We start from the raw sequence: 16,093 nt of genomic DNA, 5'->3' as shown, positions 1-16,093 counted from the left end.
TAGTTTCTCGTTTTCCTCACCTAGCCATAAATTGCTAAAGCCCGCTGAAATGCACGCTCCTACCGACCCTATGAGCGACATTTTCGCTCTACTCATAACAGGGACTGGCTTGCATAAGGGATGGCATTAATAGCATCGCTCATACCTCGGTTACTTTCATATCGTCAAAGCCAAGTATGAGACTGAGACAGATTAATGAAAGTAACACATTTGATCTAGTCCATACCAGAATAGACAGTGCACTGTAAACACTAGGTGTCGCCAGCAGACAATTTATACCAATGCCGATTAGCTGTATGATTTATGTTTTGTTGTAGGTTATATGTTGTGGGACCGGGCGAGTTGGCCGTGCGCGTAGAGGCGCGCGGCTGTGAGCTTGCATCCGGGAGATAGTGGATTCGAATCCCACTATCGGCAGCCCTGAAAATGGTTTTCCGTGGTTTCCCATTTTCACACCAGGCAAATGCTGGGGCTGTACCTTAATTAAGGCCACGGCCGCTTCCTTCCAACTCCTAGGCCTTCCCTATCCCATCGTCGCCATAAGACCTATCTGTGTCGGTGCGACGTAAAGCCCCTAGCAAAAAAATGTCATGTGCGTGGTACGGCTGATTTTGATGTGGGCGATGAATCTCCGTTGACCGGAAGGACGGGCTAACGAGGTTACGTTGGAAATTGCTCTTTTGAGTATGACCTACCTTATCAGTGGAATGATACGACTTAATTATCGTCCATTTATAAGAAAATGTGATTACGGTTGCACATGTTGTTGGTAAGGTTCATATTGCTGTTTAATTTCGTACTTACATGTATTTGTTGTCACTATTTACGGAGAAATTATACTATTAGTAATGCTATACTCATATATTTATAATAAGAAGCTATTTTTTTTAATTCCTTTTTTAACAGAGGCTTGCAGACTGAACGCTGAAAGGCATAACAGTCTAAAATGACAATGTATGTGTATTTATCTATTTTTAATTTTCTACGTAACACTACGATGAGTAGGTAACATGCTTCATATTTACAAACAATCGTAACAGCTGAGAGTTACCAATTTGCCTTCATTACAATGCGTGGCTTCATGAAATTCGTATACTAGCCATTGTTACAGCCTTCCAGTTTTGGCCTAAAATTTGCAATCCATTGTTTCATGTTTGACATAATACATTAAACAAAGAAAGAAAAAAAAGAAGCAACTAAGCTTGTAGTTTTACGTGAGAGTTGATATCTTGATCATGGCCAAGGGGCATCCAGATGAACGTGGGATCAGAACCGCAGGGTTAAGGCCTCACTGTACGCTAGATTCCTCTTCAGAAGTAAACTCCACGTATAACCATCTATAATGAAATTCATGCAGTCTTCCTCTCTTACTTATACTCTTATGCTATCAGCACAACACAGGGTTAATGCCTCGTTGTAGAAGAATGAGGGGGCTACAGTCATTGACTGTTGCACTATTTCATAGCATCTATGATATTTAGTGTACATGTAATGAGTCACAATTTTTAAGTCTGATCATAAGGGCTCAGTGCCTTATGGTGTCCATTGTCCATTAATCTGGACGTGGAAGGGCGTGTGCCTCCCTCTTTAAATAATATTCAGAATCATTTCCTGACTTTTTTAAACTTCATTTGCTACTAAACGCTGATAAGGAACGTAACTGCGGCCGATTCGTTCCTCCTCTCGAGTGAAACACGGGCAGTAATAATAAAGGCAGTATTTCTCCAACTTTCTACCCTCAATAGGATTCTTAAACATTGAGGGTAAGACGTGTCTTACTATTACATTAAACTGCTAGTAAAACACATTTAAAGGAATCTGAAATTAACCAGGTATTCAGCTGAAGACAACCAACTGTTGTAGGCAGGATTCGAACGCTGCGTATGGGGTAAATTTGAACGGCTTTCGATATCAGATGTCCAGGGACCTGAGATTTTTAAGCTTATGGTACAAGTTAACCCGCGCACAAATTGAGTAACATTGTAAAAGCAACAAATAATTTACAAAACAGAATAAATACAAAAAGTCAAGGTAAAACATTAAGCAGTAATCGAGAGAGATATGTACAATACAGGAAAGTAGTAAAAGTACAAAAACACAGAAATGATGCAAAATATAAGTAAATACATAAATTAACAGATGAAAAATGAAAAGTAATCTCGGATGTCCAGTTGTTGCATCCATCGAATAGCAGTTGTTGAACTTGTCAGAAGGTCGTCGCTAGTTCCGCGAAAGGCTCGATGTGGGCAGCTGAAGGTGATGAGTATCATGTGGGATAGTGTGTAACCGTACAACAGGGTTACAGATTCCATTCAGTATTTTTTATTATTATTATTATTATTAACCCGATTCATTAGATTTTATATTCTGTTTCTCATCACTTAGACTGTAATAATTAGGTATCACGTATATTGTATTTAATCATAGGTTAAGTGAAATTTGTTTGTAATTATTCTGTATTGTAGTAAGTGAGATTTGTTGATTTCATATAGTCAGGCTGTGGCTTGTAACTCTGGCTAGATGAGCTGGCATAGTATTTTGTAGTGATGTGCGCGAATGACGCCTGGAATCGCGAGAATCGGTTCCTACGACTCCGCGGTCGCACTCAATGTCGCATGCGAGGAATCGGTTCCCGATGACGTCACGAGAGTGTTCCGGTCGCACTCAATAGAGTGAATCTTCCGTATATAAGTGGAGTAAATTCGAACGTGTAATATTTACTATTTCTTTTGTATACAGTGAAATGTGTAACTGGTTGTCGTGAATGAATTATGCCACATAACGAAATAACAATTTACCCTGGTAGTCTGGATATCACATTACACATTTCGACACTGGGTGTAGCAATCGGCATTGTTATTATGCTCATACTGTATTTTCCTAATGTGGTTTTCAATTACCGCTAGTATAAACGTATAAAATATGTGGAATTAAGTCACATTTTTAATAAGTATACAACTTGTTTCCTAACATACTGGCTTCCGTTGCATTTAATTTGCAATGAACATACTGTACCACTGTCGGGCTCACTGGCTGAATGGTCAGCGCTGAGGCCTTCGGTTCAGAGGGTCCCGGGTTCGATTCCCGGCAGGGTGGAGGATTTTAATCGCCTCCAATTAGTTCTTTTGGCCCAGGGACTGGGTGTTTGTGTTTGTCCCAACATTTTCCTGTTCATATTCAGACAGCACACTACACTACCATCCACCGCAGGAACACGCAATAGTGATTATATCCCTCCACATAGGGTTGGCGTCACGAAAGGCATCCGGTTGTAAAACAGGGCCAAATCAACATGCGCGATACAGTTCGCACCCGCGACCCCATCGGTGTGGGAAAAGTTGTAGAAAAATAAGAACATTTCATACTACTACTAAATATTATTATGAGAAACTCTCAGAATTACTATTTTTCTTTTCATCACTGCTTAACATTAGTTAAGGTTGTCTCCTTAGTACAATTGTATTTTGTAGAGAAAGTACTGTTATATTATGTCATAATCCCCGTACAAGTTTTGATTTAATACAATTTGAATAGTTTCAAACAGAGGATCATAGTTTCTGATGAAACTACAGTCGCATTAGAGTATATAACTCCAGGAAACTACAATAAAAGCAGGCATGGCTTGTAAACAGACCTGGTTATAAACCAAAACGAACTCACGTTACAGAACACATTCGTGCTGCACGTGTTTACGTATCTGCATCATAGATGGTGCTACTAATTCCTCGGAATCGATTCCGGAATCGGGTACCCGATTCCCCAGGCATATGGAATCGATTCTTCGCGATTCCAGTCGCAACCCATCACTAGTATTTTGCAATCGAGGCTATGTTTAACTGAGAATGTTATGTGCATGTAGATTTCCCGGTGACGCATGAAACTTAGTTATCTGCAATCCGCTTGGGCAAGCTTAGACAACACTTGATTGATGACATCAGTGCGTGGGCACGTGATTGCGACCAAGCGTCAGTATTCGCCAGCTACTGTATGTTGAAGTGGAAGGGATGAACAGAGAGTAGGGAAATGAGTCGTCATCGCGAGGTTATAAAAGTCGATGCAACGGTGGTGAGAGGTATTCAAATCATATCGTTCAGATCATATGTAACAGTCAGATGTATCAAATGGAAGAAGTGGTCTTAGAGTGATGGTCAGAGCTCAGAGTTGTGTTTTCAAGAGGTCTTATAATAATCGAGGAGGTCTACAAGTGGTGGTTGTATCCGAGCAGAGACGGGTTCTATGCTGATAAAGAATCATCATCTTCTTGTGAGGATGGACTTCACAAGATGCTTCAATAATATTTTCCAATTACTTATAATATATTGAGTGGACGTAATTACATTGGAGCTCTCTATCCGCGTACATGGTATGTAGGCCAACTCCTTGTTATATAAGAAGATAACAGCAGACGGCTCCCGACTTCAGCTCATAGGTTTTCCCAAGAATTTCAAGTTCAACAGCGGTGTATGCAGACATCAGGTAATTAAAGCATCAGACATGTTATGCATTCATAACATGAAGAAGAATGTAATCAGCGGCGATATCACATCTCACTTCAAGTTCATGCCAATAGCTTTTTTTGTTTAGATTAAATTTTCTTTTTCATACTACCGCAAATCTCACTAGATATATTTTTTTTGTTAAATTAAAAGACGTTAATGCTTGTTCATTGTGACGTAAATTATAGTCATAAACTCAGTTTTATTTTAATTATAATAAGTGATTCCAGTTCCATGTACAATCCTCAATTGTGGAAATGCAACAGTAATTTAATATTGTCCTGATCCATATCCCTGTATATTGCCAAATATGTGAGTTTATCACCTAACGCCTTGAGATAATTGATATAAGAGGTATGCTCTACCAAATTTTGTTGTTTTTATTTAAAAAGCAACTGGCGCTCAAACAAATGTTATGTATATTGTGTGAAGGAGATAAAGGTATAAGAGTAGTGGTTGAAGTAGCCACAAGTGTATTAAGCGGGCGCGTATATTGGTGTTTCACTGTATTTTGCTTCGTCTTTCAACACAGTCTTCGTTAGCAGTAATATTTTACGAAACTGTTAGATACATAAAACATAAGACAACATTAGGATTTTTTCTACTTGTTTAACGTTGCACTAACATATCGAAGGTTTTCGGCATCGGACGGATGGGAAGGGTCTAGGATTGGGAAGGTAGCTCCCGTGGCTTTCTTAAAATGTGAAACCACAGAAAACCATCGTTAGGAGTGCTGATGGTGCGGTTCGAATCCACTATCTCCCGAATGCAAGCTCACAGCTGCGAGCTATAACCGCACGGCCAATTCGCTCGGTACAACACCAGAAGAAACTTTTATTTCGAAATTTCTTGTGTCATATAAGAAGTGTTGGCAGGAATTTATTTAGCTTCAGAATCCGCCTTAACTCTTGTCTTTAACGCCGTAAGCTCATAAATAGAGAAAGGAAGAATGTGGAACACTGTGTAATGGGACGAAAAGCACATGAAATTGAGAAAGAGAAACAAAGTAGCTGTGCTTGTGCTGACTTCCTGCCACTTCTGCTATAAACTCCTGCAAGTGCAGCTGTTGCCGGAAATTATTTTGGTATTGATGGCGTCACCAGCTCCCTTGCGTATGACTTCAAGAGTAAAAGTTTCGTGTGCTCAGCGGTAGAAAGAAACGTTTCTTGATAGCCAGTATTAGGAAGAATATTGGTTTTATCTTTCCGAAGGGTATGCCTAGTTCTTGAGTTCAGGTGACTGTGTTTGCTTTGTAAATAGCTTCGATTATAGTCAGTAGACCGTATTCGGCAATTTTAAGTGCGAGTAGATAAAAAAAAAAGAGCAAATACATGTAAGTAGCGTCATTCTTTGTTCCGTGATGTGGGTTACATAACATGTAAGAAGCTGTTACTGCTGTGGTTGTCGTTGATTTCGATTGAGTGTTCGCACGGATGACTTGAATCTCAAAATTAGGATTGGCCTTGGGAGGACAACCGAGTTAGATTTACTCTAAATCTCATTTCTCAGGCCTCCTAGAAGTAGTATTTCTGGTTTCTCCCCCCTCCCCCCCACACACACATCTACTCACCTACAACTCTGGCGAACATCGGGATAGTACCTAACATACATGTAGCGATGACTGCTCCCACTATAACTGCACCTTACAAACACACACTAGCACAGAATTTTTAAAAAATTCTTGTAGCTGTTGCTAGCAGAGTGCCGCCCTTGTAAGGCAGGGTGGGCGGCATCTGCCATGTGTAGGCAGCTGCGTGTTATTGTGGTGGAGGATAGTGTCATGTGTGGTGTGCGAGTTGCAGGGATGTTGGAGACAGCACAAACATCCATTCCCCGAGCCAAGGAATTAACCATTTATGGTTAAAATCTCCGACCCGGAATCGAACCCGGGACCCTCTGGACGCTAGCAATTTAGGCACGGAGCCGGACTAAGTTGGTATATGGGTATGAAACGAGACTTCACATGTATTGATCCCATGGGAAAATTGACTGAAATATCCTGAGCGCTGATGGACTTGTAACACCACAATCCACAAAGAAAGTAAGACAGTCTGGTACTGTTGAATTACAACCCAGAAGTAAAAGACAAGGTTGTGCAATTGAAGAAGTTTAGTTTTATAAAGGCATGCAATCAAACTCCCAACAAAGCACGTTTTTCTTTCTGCATTATGTCCTTTTAAGAGCGAATATTTTTCAGAATTTTTAAAAACTCGTGTTTTCTAACGATTATGACTTTTCAACATCATCTTAATAGCTGTGTTTTCGTTTTCTATGATCAGTTTGTATTGAGAAACAACCGAAACATCTTATAATGTAAGGAGCAACAATGAAATTAATTTGACTTAATTAAATATTCTACACTATTCTGTTTTAAAGCCAACGGCCGTAGCCGTGTTGAAATACCGGATCCCGTGAGATCTCCGAAGCTAAGCAACATTGGGCGTGGTCGAGAAGTGGATGGGTTGCCACGCGCTGTTGGTGGGGGGTAAGGGAATGGAGGAACGGAAAGGAACTGGCCACCCTACCGTACGTAAACTCCGGCTCAGGTATACCTCTGCGGAGGGTTCGGACCTGCCTTCGGGAAGAACACACCCATACCTTACTCTGTTTAAAGGGTATGTAAATATTTCAATGAAAGGAAATTTCAAACTTTATAGCTGTCGTATTATCAAGAGATAACATGGCCTAACATCGTGCTAGCCATTCAGGTGGTAGATACTCGAATCTCGGTGACTACAGTGTGGTATTTTCATAGCATAAGTCATGAAAGGTTACGAAGAAAATCGAGAAATAAATTGCTGTCCAGAATACAATGAAACAGTCCCATGGCGGCGGTCTGTGTGTCTACATGTTCCCTTTCTTTGCTAATTGAAACTTATTGTAGAGTAATCGATATAATGAAATAAGACATGCTGACGGAATTTCGTTTTACCTCCTAGGCTGATAGAAACTTCTTGGATCCCAGTACAGTGATTACGTTCCATACTGTTCTGCTTAAATTATAATTGAAATTTGAACGAGGCCAGAATAGTTATTACTGCATCTCCATAGCTGTCAGTCATGCAAAGAAACAAATTACTAAGAAGAAAATAAAATAAAATAAAATAAAAGAGCACCAGAATTGGGTTATAGGTAATTGTAATTTACGCACCTCTGAATACGGTGGAGATTGGTCGTTTTTCCGTAAAACTCTACAATCGACCGGTCGAAGTCTGACAAGGTGTTTAGCGCAGCACAGCATGGACTAGAATTATCGCAGGAGTCTGAAATTTCGCAGATGTGCTAACTAAGCGATACGCTCGCGAATTATGCCACAGAATGTTAGCCCCAAGTCTTGCCACCACGAGAAAATATGGCACTGTAAGCAGAAAAAAGGCAGGAAATATCAAACAAATGATAACTGTGGTTCTGGCACGTTTATTAGGATTTATGGTTACAAACACTGTTCATTATAGCCTCCCAAATCAGCAACATGCTGCAAGCGTAACACGTCGCTACGAACCTACTACGCTGGCGTAGCTGGGAGACAAACGATACTCCCACGAGGCGCGTCCCAAGTGGCGGATAGGGGTGTACTAACCGACTTGCCGGCGGACTTGAGCAAAATAAAATAGCTCTCGCGGACCAAACACACAACACCCTGTGGGCGTGGGACGCAGACGAAGAATGCACCCACGGTATTCCCTGCCTGTCGTAAGAGGCAACTAAGAGGGGCGACCAAGGGATGATGATTTGAGAACCATGAGACTACTTGTGATTAGTACCATTACGTGAGGAACACCATGGGTCGACTTTTCTTGCGATTAGTACCACCATGCGAGGAACACCATTGATCTACGTTACCTAGGAGTAGTACCCTTATGTGAGGAACACCACGGGTCTGGGCGTTGCCTGTGGTTAGTGGTATCGTGTGTATTTCACCGAGTCGGGGAGGGGGGTCGGGCATTCGGCTGCGTGGACTTAATGTCCATGTGCCGTATCGCTGCACTGGAATGTGTGTGTTCCCCTGTGTTCAAAATGAATCTGCGCTATCTGCGAGTAGTACCACTTTCTGAGAAACTCCATGTGTCTACGTTGCCTGTGATTAGTAACACTATGTGAGAAACTCTACGGGTTTGGCTGGCGCCCATGTTTAGTACCCCTATGTGAAGAAAACCATGTGCCTGCGTTACCTGAGACTAGTTCCATTATGTGAAGAACACCATGGGGTTTGTTACCTGTGGGCGTTACCATGATGTTCCATAAACTGTGGGTCTACATTGCCTATGATTAGTACCACTAAGTGAGCAACAGCACGAGGGTACGTGGCCTGTGATTAATTCCACTAATGAGGGAACGCTACGAAGTCGGACGGCGAATTTCGATTTGATTTTTACATATTCGTGAAGGTCTTTTTAAGCTGAAACAGGTAGTGGAAGTCTAATTTTTCGCTGGTCGTTTTTAAGGGGGCATTTGGGAGCTCAAATTTGGCGGTGCGCGCCCTGAATTGTACAGTACATGCTGGCACACGTCAGCGCTCACTACCAGCGGCTGCCCTGCCTCGCCTTCCCTCTCCACTCCTTCGGTTCTCCTCTGTCCACCACCACATACGGCTGCCAGCAGTTGTGTATATGGGACGGCGAGTCCTATTCTATTCGGTCAAGTTCTCCACGACTGATGGCTATTCCACATACAGGAGATCGCACTGGATTATTTAATTTGTTATGGCCGCTTGCAACATTATTGCAGCTCTTGTTAATGCCTACGGTATTAATATTCAGGAAGCTACAGAGCTTTCTGATGAAGAGCAAATCATGTATATACAGATAAATACAATGTTTGATGCAATTTTGGAGGGAAAATGCGAATTTATTCAGGAGGAATAAGCCGTTTTCGTTGATTCAGAAGACGAAGATGGCGTTGGGGAGGGGACATCACCGAAAAAAAAAACCGCTAACACGGAGATGAGTTTAACGAAGATAACATGTCGTGTGATGGCCGAGGAAGACCCTGTAAGTAAGTAGAAGATTATGATTCCGAATCATTGTTGGACATGTATCAAGAAATAAAGGAACGAGGACCTATGTACGCTGTACGGAAGTATAAGAAGACTCGGAGACAAATTTATGGAATCGTCAACCACGTTGAACACAATGGAGAAATTAAGAAATGTGCAAGGGTTCGAGCTTATGTGAAAGAAGAGTTCATCAAGGCAAGGATGCGTTATTTATATGTCACAAAATCGGACATTGAGCGTTGGATTGGTGAGGGTAGAGCGTTGTTTTGCCTCAAACACTCTCTCCAAAGCGATTCATACTTGACAAACGTTAAAAGGCGTTTGAAAATTCGGTTCCGAAAAGTAACCTAAGTAGTCAGTAAAACGTTCAAAACAGACGAAGAAGTGCGGCACGAAGTGGCTAAAAAGTTTGTAACATTCATTAATGAATTACAAGAAAAGAAAGAGATCCCGCATGCCAATATCTGGAATTCGGGCCAGTCCCGGTTAGAGTACGAAATGGCAACACAGTGAAGTTATGATTTTCGTGGTGTGAAAGACGTTCATGCTACGCTTGTTTGCCGAAATAATTTTACGCACTCCCACACAGTGCAATATCACATTTCTGAACCCGGAGAAATGGGATGTTTGTTCTTGATGGTTTTTCAATAAATTAATGGAAAGTTTGGACCTAGAGTACAATAACGTATCAAATCCTACTTGGATGCCTTTAAATATGTCGTAATTGATTGTTCATCTTCCAGAAAAATGGGGAAAGGGCAAGTACGCGACTGGTTTCAAAACGTCTTCCATCCGCAATTACAGGAAATTACGAAATCTTCTTCTCATAGATTCATTCAGTGGCCAGGGCAAAAATGCACAACTTGAATCCCTGATCAATAAATATGTACAAATTGAATACGTACCGAAAGGAACTACGTATCTGTGATCTTGGACTCTTCCGACAACTAAAATGTTTAGTCCGTCGAATGGGAAAGGAATTTACACGGCCAGTCAAAATTAAAACCCAAAACCAGACTTTTCATTATAACTAGTCAAATACTAGCGCATAACCAATTACAAGCTGATTGTTTTGTACCAATGCTGAAATATGGTGGGAAAGCGTGTGGTTATTCCATTAATGACAATATACCACAATTTCATACTGTCTCGCAAACGAATTTAAACGATTTGACTGATAAAATGTGTGCTGGAAATGACTGTACCATTTTTTCGTTTATAAGGTGCGCATATTGTTGTCTTATGTTTTGTTATTCACATTTTGTGTTAGATTTCCACTATCATGCCATGAACAATGAACCAATGCCAGACTGTGTTAGAATAAAGTCATTTCTTGAATACTTTGAATTGCCATGATGATGCATATGATATTTGATTATGTATTATTTGTTTGTTAAGTAGTGATCTGTAAACAATTTTTATTGTTTATTTATTCCATAATGAATTTATCTTTGTAAATAAAATGTCCCAACTAACGTCAGTCTTCACCCGCAATCCCGTGTACACAACTGTAGGCAGCCGTATGCGGCGGGGGACAGAGGAGAACCGAAGGAGTGGAGAGGGAAGGCAAGGCAAGGCAGCCGCTGGCTGTGAGCGCTGACGTGTGCCGGCATGTACTGGACAATTCTTTGCGCGCAACTTTGAGCTCCCAAATGGCCCCTTAAAAAGGACCCGCGAAAAATTAGACTTACACTGTCTGTTTCAGCTTAAAAGGACCTTCACGAATATGTAAAAATCAAATCGAAATTCGCCGTCCGACTTCGTACCGTTCCCTCGTAAGTGGGGAACACCACGGGAATACCGGCGCCCGTGATTTGTCCCACTATGTGAGGAACACCATGGTCTTCGTTGCTTGCGAGTAGTGCCCTTATGTGCGAACCACCATGGGTTTCTTACCTGTGAGTGGTGCCATTGTGCTTGACATAGCACGAGTCTACATTACCTGTGATTAATACCACCATGCGAGACACACCATCAGCCTAAGTTACCTGTGATTAGTACCACTATACGAGGAGCAGCATGGTTCTGCTTTACCAGTGATTTGTACCATTATGAGAGGTCGGTGACCTGGATTTTGGACCCCTTTAGATAATAAGCATCATTCCAGTAATGTAGACATTGTGAGTGTGATCCACTGATAGTTTCTGTTTCACTATAGTCTTTTTATCGTAGCTCGTTTTAGATTCTAGTTAGTGGACACATTCTCATGTTCTAATTTTCATTTCGTTGCACCTTGTACTATTAGGGTCCGATGACCTAGATGTTAGGCACCTTTAAATAAAACATTTTCTTCATCATTCATCATCGTAACACGTCATGGTCGACACTTGCCCTCAGCATATCGAATGAAATCCGAGCGACATGTCTTTGTATGCTAAGCTTTAGTTCAGGCAGAGACCGCGTATGTCCTTCATAGACACGATCCTTCAAACACCCCACAACCAGAAGTCACGTGGTTTTAGGAGTAGTGATTTTTGGAGAGTCCTTCCGCCGCCGCCGCCGCCACTACCACCACCACCACCACCACCACCACCACCACCAGACACCCGGGAGAGGCCTCCAACTCAATGAGTGTGCTGACTAAGGCCCGGTTTCACAGTTTGAGTTTAAGCCGAAGCTTTAGTAAGCCACGCACGCCGCTTAAGCAAGGCTTACTCTTTGGCTTAAACACTACGAGTTTCACAGTAGGGGGACCATGTGCAGCTTTACTAAGCTGAACATCTCCGAAGTTGGTAATGCTTGCGCATGCGCAGTGATTCAGTTCTCATCTTTGTTTACATCCGTAGCCTATGATTGATTGACTTGTAGGTTATACATCGTTTCTAGAGGGCAAACGGTTGGAAATAGGTATATACCATCGCGGACTTTTTTGTAGAGGTTTCTATGCTCTACAATTCGTACACTTACACTTGGGGTCTATCGTTGATGGTTCACGCAGCGTAAGCCAAGAAAGCAAGTGACCGACCGACATTTTTGTCTCTTGAGCCTCTAAATATATTCAGAAATATAAGTTATTTATTAATGTTATTGGTTTTACGTCCCACTAACTATGAATTTGAGCACCTTCACCACAGGACTGAGACAGGATCGAACCTGCCAAGTTGGGCTACAAGAGGGCCAGCGCTCTACCATCTGATCTGAATCCTTAGCTTAAACCTCAGTTTCATACAGCTTAAGCCAGTCACAGATAAGCTCGGCTTACCACTTGCACTCCCCACTGTGAAACTCGTCCAGAGTTTAAGCTCCCGCTTAAGCCCGATCCAAGGCTTAAGCGTATACTGTATAACCGGGCCTAAGAGTACATGCTTAACCTCGCATAACCTTACTAGAGCGGTTGGCTAAGAGCGCGCTCGTAACCTTACATGACCTTACACTAGCTACATGTCCAGGCTTCACCTTACAGACCTCGGGTTCGACCCTAGGCTTAAGGGCCTTGTCTAGATTTAACCTCGCAGATCCCGGGTTCGACTCCCTGCCTAAGGGCGTTAACAGTACAGATCCTAGTTCGAAGCCTAAGGGTACAAGCTTTAACCTAAGACACTCAAAGTTCAGTTCACGGGCTAACCGCATAAGAGTAGAAGCTTAACCTAACAGACTTCATGTTCGATACCAGGGCTACTGCAGGCCCAACGATACACTGACGACGCGTTAACATAACCTCCCAGGACCTGGAGGTGAACATGAAACAAGATGGCGGCTATAAGGCTTAATCCGTATGTTTTATTCACAGGGGCGTAACATAATAATAGAAGGCTGACGCAGGGGCTAATGCGCAAGATGGCTGCTATACAAGGGCTCTTATGAGACTAACTCCGAGCAATTGCAGCTACACTCCATATCAAGGTGTCAGTCAACGCAGGAGGCTCGATTTGACCAGAAATATGTCAACATATTGCCCATATGAACCATAACGGACAGGCTATCAGCCTTCAAAGTGCCAAAATGTTAACTTCTAAACAATTGCAGCTACACCCTATATCAAGGTGTCAATCGATGGAACAAGATGGCGGCACGGGTCTAGAGAGATGGCGTAAGGCTTAATACATCTGCTAGAAGCTCGGAAGATGATCGGTATTGAGCAGTACAGGGTCACTATCGGGAGATGGCAGGGAAGAATGAGGAAGGGAACGAATAATAAAAAATAATGTAAGGTGGAGATGGCAGTGAAGGAGAAGATGCTTCTTGCGGCAATAATGGTTACTGTGCTGCTGGTTATTGGAGGAGTGGAGGTAAATCCGGGGCCTCAGAGTAGTAGCAACATGAGTTGGGAAGACATTGAAATTATAAGGAAGGTGGTAAAGGAGGTAGTGGAGGAGTTATGCCCGTGTGAGCAGCTAAAGAAATTACTACAGGAGCTAGTTCAGGAGCACGAAAAGACGAGACAGTGGATCCAGGAATACACAAGAGATACTAAGGCAAAGATGGAGGACAGCGAGAGACAACTGGTGTCACTAAAGGAAAGAATTTAAAAAAAAATGGAAGAGCAGGTGGTAAATTTGAAGAAAGAATGGCAGTCTTGCAATCGGGACCGCAAGAAGAAATCCATATTTGTTCATGCGGTGGAGGAAGACAAGGCAGAAACGAAAGTAGACTTTATCTACAAAGTGGTGGATGCCAGTCAACAGAAAATGAAAATCAACTTTAGTGAGGTCGACATAGACAGTGTGGAGTAGGCAAGGTGAGAGGGCGCAGACCCATAACAGTGTCGTTGCTATCTTCATTGATGAAGGATATAGTGATAAGGAACGCCGGTAATCTACGGAGTGAGAAAATTGGGATTAAGAGGGATGTGGGAAGAGAGATCATGAATTTCAAAATTTTGAAGAAACATTTAGTGAGGGCAAAACTGCAAGGGTTGAGAGCTTATATACTGGTGGTGAGTTACGTAAATTGGTCCCGAAATTGGACAGTGACGAATCTGAAAGCATTGGAACAGAGCTTGCAGTAAGAAGAAGTTAGTAGGGCAGAGGAGGGTGCGCATACTATCTTCAAAGCGATCGCAGGAGGAGTCAGGGAAGCAGCAAATGAGATGAGGAGGGAGACCAGGGCAATAGTTAAGGAGCTGAGGATGGAGGACAGGGTGAGAGAAGAAAGGAAGATACAGGGAGTGAATGTCGTAGGGGGGGGGGGGGGGCACAAGAAATGGCAAGAGCTCATAAACGTAGTGAAAATACTGCTTTGAGGGATGAAGCAGAAGCAATAGGTGCCTTGGGTAAAGGGAGAAGCTTGAGCCTAAAGGAGCTGTGGGGTAAGAAGAGTAAATCGGACGAAGGCGTAGTGACGAGAAGTAAAAAAAATTTAAAAAAAAATACAAGTAGCAGTAGTAAATTGTTTATGTACATGAGAATAGTGGAGTGTGTGTGTTATTTGTAGTTGAGATAAGAGTGATTAAGTAGTTAAACTGGTAGGTGGTGAAGTGTGTATATTAATTGCTGTCATTGTATTTGAAATGTATAGTGATCTTGATTTGTGTCAAACGTATCGAAAATGCAATAGAGTGATCAGAGTTGCTATGTTGGAATGAGAGGAGAGGTAGTGAATTTAGATGGTATTGGAAGGCTGTAATTAAGATGAGGTGGGTATTTGGTTAGTAAGTAAGGAAGAGAGTGATTGTAAAAAAAATGGCTAGTTGATAAGGGTAAAGGTTAATGGTAAAATGTAGTGGCATAATTTAATATGGTGAGAGGCTTATGTGACTATAGTTGAGATATTATGGTTGGTGAATACAAGTGGTTTCAGGATGATTGTGATTCAATGATACGATGGTATGTTTGCCGAGTTTGTAAATAACGAGGTTTCGTGATTAAGTTAAATGTGTGGCGATGGCTGGTATATGATCTTAAGGACTAAGTCAATTGTTAGTGAATAAGGTAGTAGAGTGGCTGTAAAAACGACGATGAGTTAAGGCTGGCGGATGAAAATGGAAATAGTGATGTTTGGTTGGTAAAGTATGGAATGGCAAGTGAGATGGTTTAATTAATTATGGAGAGTGATTTGAAATGTTAAGAGAATACGTATGGTTGAGATTGAGGACGAAATCGATATGTGGTGAAAGAATAAGACCAGGTGGTATAAGTTGAGATGGAAGTTGGCTGTGGTTCAGTGATACGATGGTATGTTTGATGAGTCAATAAATAATAGTGAGGTATCATGAGTATGTGATTATGATATAATATGGTATGTAAATTATGAGAAGTGGTTGATGGATATAATGGTATTGGAGGAAGTTAATTGGGTAAAGATGATAGTATTGTGTGAAGACCTCCAAGAGTGATTGTGTATATGGTATATAAATTATGAGATGGCGGTTGATGAACAAAACTGTGCTGGAGGGAGGAAGTTAATGTGTGGAGATGGCTGGTACATATTATTGTGTATTGTTAGCAAGGAAGCTAATAGAGTGATTGTAACATTGTGAGGAGATAAGGTTGCGAATGAAAAGGGAGGCAGAGATGCATGGTTGGAGTAGTATGGAATGGTAAGTGTGATGGTTTAATTTAATATGGAGATTGGCCTGAAATTTTGAATGAAACAAAGTTTGGTTGAGATTGAGGACGTAATTGATATGTGGTGGAAGAATGAGACTAGGTGGTATAATCTG

At 41.8% G+C, this 16,093-nt stretch overlaps 1 protein-coding gene across 1 annotated transcript in view; it reads left to right on the top strand.

Annotated features, from left to right (window-relative positions):
- The first annotated feature begins 4,453 nt into the window (after positions 1–4,453).
- LOC136863578 (ribonucleoprotein PTB-binding 1) overlaps positions 4,454–16,093 on the top strand; it is a 434,340-nt gene continuing 422,700 nt past the window's right edge. Inside the window, exon 1 of the mRNA XM_068226204.1 lies at positions 4,454–4,476. The gene's annotated coding sequence lies outside the window, so the exon portion shown is untranslated. The remainder of the gene's footprint in view (positions 4,477–16,093) is intronic.

Source organism: Anabrus simplex, chromosome 2, assembly GCF_040414725.1.
Source record: "Anabrus simplex isolate iqAnaSimp1 chromosome 2, ASM4041472v1, whole genome shotgun sequence".
In the NCBI taxonomy this organism is placed as follows: Eukaryota; Metazoa; Arthropoda; class Insecta; order Orthoptera; family Tettigoniidae; genus Anabrus; species Anabrus simplex.
The sequence above is the reverse complement of the archived record's forward strand: the minus strand, read 5'-3'. Positions and strand labels throughout refer to the sequence as shown.